This window comes from Priapulus caudatus, unplaced genomic scaffold (genome assembly GCF_000485595.1).
Source record: "Priapulus caudatus unplaced genomic scaffold, Priapulus_caudatus-5.0.1 Scaffold142, whole genome shotgun sequence".
NCBI classification, from domain to species: Eukaryota; Metazoa; Priapulida; class Priapulimorpha; order Priapulimorphida; family Priapulidae; genus Priapulus; species Priapulus caudatus.
This window is the reverse complement of record NW_014577203.1, coordinates 318,341-323,780: the sequence shown is the minus strand read 5'-3', so window position 1 is coordinate 323,780 and position 5,440 is coordinate 318,341.

The following is a 5,440-nucleotide window of genomic DNA, read 5'->3' as shown; positions in this document are numbered from 1 at the left end:
ACATATACATAATGTGCATATATGTGTTGTATATGTATATGTTTATTATGTATAATGTATTATTATATAAGTATTACATATTATATTATATATATGTACAGACTATACATATGTCCTCATGTATATGCTCTGAATATGTTTGTATATGTATAAGCATAATGTATCTGTATACAGTATAAGTATATGTATACTGTATGAAATATTGGCTCATATATTTACGTCAAATATGTGTATAATGTATATTTCAGGAGCGTATAAGTGACAAATATATTTGTCAATATATTTGGTCATCTATACGCTCCTGATATTATGTATACTATTAAATATGTCTCATATATAGTAGGTATAATATACTAATTATGTGTTATATGCTACAGTATCAAAAATGTCTCATGCGGCAATTGTCTCAATTTGAGTCAAATCGTTTACACAGCGTAAATTAATGTAAGTGTAATTTCGAGCAATATGATGCATCATTTTTAATTTATAATCAATAAATGTTCCCATATATACTGAATAAAGATTACAGAAATTTAAGTATAGTGTGGTCATACCACATTAAGCAATAATTATTATAATATAATTTATTATTATATCATTATCTTTATTATCTTGTGTTTTAGTTGGTACGACTGAAGCCCAGCACGTTAATACCAGAAAGAACCGTAAAGATTCACATGGATATCAGAGCAAAGCAGTCGGTTTTCGCATCCACTGGGTACCTTTCAATTGAGCCGCGAGGTAATGCCTACATATAGGCAATCGTTCGATCATAGCGTGATTTTATGATTGGTGCCGTTTTTATCCTTTATGCTTTACAACGATTATGAATGTATTCCAAATTAATTTGTAGCAACGAGGTACATATAGCACTGTGTGATTAATATGTAAGTTTACTAGCATGCTGTTCTCTCCTTAACGGCTTTATATTGATTAGTGAATGTATCCATTAATTTAAGCAACGCGGTGCCATATAGGGCAATGTGTGATCCCTACGTATTTACCTACCGTGCTGTCTTTTATTCCGGTTTTATATCCGATTATAATCCCGCATCGCCACCCGGCGACAGGAGTAGTTAAATTATTAAAACACCGCAGTATTATTGAAATTATGACGACGACGATGAATGATGATGATGATGATGACAAGACATCAAGAAACATTCACGTGAAGTTTGTGCCATCACATAAACTGCAGCTATCACCGGACACCGACTTCTGACACAGTAAAATGACTTCAAATTAAATGAATGAAGTTTAACAATGAAACAGTTAAACGACTTAAGGTTAAATGAGTTAAAATGAGTTGAGTGAGATGACGGAATCCGTCGCGTGAACCTGACTGCCTGTTTTTATTTTGTCCCTCAGGAGTAGACAGCCGGTGGATGGAACTTGCACGAGCTCGCAGCTAAGACACTGCCGACGCGCGTCGTTCCATGCGAGATGAAACACGGCCCGAGACGAAAACTTTGACGTCGCGAAGCAACGAATGGATTATCTTGCTGCCGCATTTAGGCTGAGCAGTAGACTTAACAGATACCCGACGAAATGGCGTTCCTCTCTGGAGTCGTAACGAGGGGCGAATCGTTTAGCGTCCCTCGCTGAAAGAGTTAGTTCGTTAACGAGCGCGAATCGTCTATTCTGCTCTGCCTGAAGTCTTAAACGAGATAATCGTCTATTCCGCTCTGTGAGCGTTCACCGAGCGAATCGTCTATTTCGCTCTGTGAAGCCTTGAAGCTGACAAACGAGGCGATCCCGTCCGCTCTCCTGCAAGCGAGCAATTATATATAACGAGCGATCGTCTTGTCACGCCGTCACATTAAGCTGGGTCCCTACAGGCTAACGACCTTTGTGTTGGCGAATTGGCGAGTTGGAATACGTTCCAATATCGGCAACTCGAGTTGGCGAAAAGAACATGTTCTAATTCTCCCAACTAGTTGCTATCGATCGGTTGTCGCAGCACTTTTCGCGTTTACACTGCCGATTTGTTCGGTTGTGTAGTTGGGAAAGTTGGTCCAATTCGCCAATTTGCCAACACAAAAGGTCGTAGTCGTAAACCGAACTTTACTTTCTCTGTAGGGACTTTGCAAAATTCAGAAATTGTTTACGGTTGTTTGCGGCTGCGCACGAATGCAGCGTACTCATTTGCTTTTATCTGTGGAGGTGTGGAACCTGAGAGGAGGTGCTAACCTCATCATTTCGCCTACCGGCAAAAATTCCCAATTTTGTCTATAGAAATACTCCCAGTTTGGCATAACACCCTTTCGCCTACTCCAATTCGTCTATGCTCAAATTTCCACCGCATTCCACTTTTGTCTACCATTCAGTTTGTCTACTAATTAATCATTTCTACTTTAATATGTGGATTTGATTAGGCATACATGAGATCTAGACGGAGTGTCATTCACCACTAATTTCTCCTCGTATTTGGTTGTAATATCAATACTACGACGAACTAGCACTACCCATTCTGAGCGTATAACCGAATGGGAGTAGGTGAACATGGGAATATTGCCCATTCTGAGAGTAGGCTGAAAATGGTCTTTCAGTTTCAATAGACTTAATCCATAGTAGGCCATAGGATGTTACCGGTATTACCATATCAGGGCAGGATATGTCGACCATGAATCATAGTGGCGAAATCTCTTTTGGCAACTGGATTTCCCATGGGGCTGTGGAGGCATGATGTTGATTGCATATACGATAGCTACTACTACTACTGCTGCTGCTGCTACTACTACTACTACTACTACTACTTACTACTAGTACTACTACTGCTCCTAGCTACTACCTATTTTAGTTTTATATAACGTACATATTGGCTTTGAAAGCAGATCGTGGGCAGGCTTTGCGATTGATGTGGAGCGAGGGAGGTCATGGGATTGGTATAGGAAAGTCATGGGAGTGGTATATCGTGATTTGACATTGGCCATAGAAAAATTCTTTTGCTGTAATCCTCTTTTTTTTAACTTCTAATTAACTCTGGCTTATATATGTATATATATATATATAGTATATGTATATATATTATATATGTGTACATGATGCCCGACTTGCCGCTAACGTGATCGAATTATTTGTTTATCAGGTGATCTCCTTGTGTGAATGACATTTTAAACTGTGTCCAGGTGAGTCAGTAAGCGATATATATTAATAATTAACTTATGCATTTATGTGAATGTAAAACTGCGCGTAATGCTGTTCTGTGATGTCCCTGAATTATCATTATCATACATCAATCTGTAAGTCATCGTCATCAATCATCCACCATCGTCGTCGTCGTGCGTCGTCATCATCATCATCATCATCGTCGTCATCATCATCGCATCATTACTCAGCCATCATTGTGAGATATCAAGAGAATGCATAAAGTTTGATATTAAAGAGAATGTCATATCGCAATGAAATTGTTAGCTTTAATCAAGCCAAGTTGCATTGTATAGTGTATACATAACTTGATTGTTAGTAATGTGGTGCTTGAAAGCTAAAAAAAAGGGGTCGACTCTACAATGTAATCATGAACATGAGGTTTAATACTCACGTGTGCCAATATATTTGTTTTGAAACCAAGTTTATTTATTTGTTGTTGTTATTATTATTATTATTTTCAAGAATTATATTTCTATTATAATCTGTGTCGTGTCGCTGTGTGTGGTGCGTGCGTGTGTGCGTGCGTGCGTGCGTGCGTGACTGTGGCGTGCGTGTGTGTCATGGTTCTCACAAAATTGAATTATTTTTCAATATAACAATATGTAAAGCCTTTAATTTACATGTATCACTCAGAACTATAATCACACAATGTACTTGCATCACCTACATACATAATATATATACCATACCATGATACAATACATAATAAAGATAACATACATATATGTCTTCAGTACATGTATTGTAGTTGGAAATACTGCAAAAAGATTTAATTAATAATAATAATAAACAGTTGCCCGGTTCTTTATATGCTGACCTTTCATCTGCTGTGTCAGACCAGTAACATTTAAAGTGAATAAAAGTAATCCTTTATTGCATACTTCCCTCTCGCGGATGGTAATTTTAGCCCACGACCAGATCAAGCCATGGAAAAACGATTTGCAAGTAAATGGCCGTATTTCAGCCGAAACGTTTTCGCTCCCCGAGCACAAAATGTGAAACTTACGACCTATAATACACGCGCACCGTGCGTGCAACCACACAAGCGTGTGGCGCGTCTGTTAGTTGGGTGCTGTATGTGTGGCTTGTGTGACTGTAAACCAGTATTATCGCCGTATGAATCACAATTGTGCTTTAGGGGGGGGGTTTTAATGTTGAAAGCTGAAACGGCTAAATTTGCGTGCTATACTTTTCATCGTGCCAAGGGATGCCGTGGCGATACTATCCGCGAGAGGGGCGGAAAATACTATGGGCAAAAGGAGTAAGAGGGGGGAGCGAAGGAAAGGGAGAGAAAGGAGAGCGGGACGGAGGGAGGGAATAACGCAGACGGAGATGTGCAAACACGCATGCCGCAGTACACACGCGGCGCACCAAAACGCACGTACGCACAAACGGCACACACACAGGCCAGCGATGCCATATTCCTTTCCTTACTAATTAGTTTACTTCTAACTCGCTTCCCGCGCTCACACCTTCGCCTTCCTCGTGACTCTCACCATCTCGCTCTCTGGCTCTCTCTCTCTCTCGCACACACACACACCACACACACACACACACACACACACACACACACAGCTTGACTGGCTCTCTCTCTCTCTCTCTTTCTCTCTCTCTCTCTCTCTCTCTCTCTCTATCTCTCTCTCCATGCTATCTCTCTCGCTCGCAATTTTCTCTTCACGCAATGCACGCACGCACGCACGCACATACATACACACACTCTCTCACTCAATTCTCTCTCTTTCTATATATATATATATCTCTCTCCTCTCTCTCTCCCGCAATGTTTCTCTCTTCTCGGGCCGCTATATATATACACATAGTATATAAGGCCCCTACATATAAACTACATGTATATATATATGATATATGTATAGTATATATATGTGACGTTTGCAGCAGTCACGGCCTCAAGTTCCAGCAGGTTCCGATTCATGGACTTCACACGCAGACGCGAGCAGATACCGAAGACAACAATACCAAGTTGAGCTGTTCAAACCGGGAAGCGCCGGTGCTTTTATGGCCCGCCGACCAACATGGCCGGTGGCCATAATACTACACAAATTGGACTGAATGCGCAAGAATCAGAAACAGTAATCAAACACACGTAAAGAAATGCGACTCGAAAAACTCAGCATGCCTGGCGTGAGAGACGGTCAAGCCGTCAGTAAGCACCGGGCAGAGGTGAGTCCAGGGAGTGAAAAAGCGTCAATCGTTTATCTTACGCAACTCGTTGATCCTCGCGTTGTGTATTCGAAGGGCACTGAGAGGAGTACCTGTGCTCACAACCAAG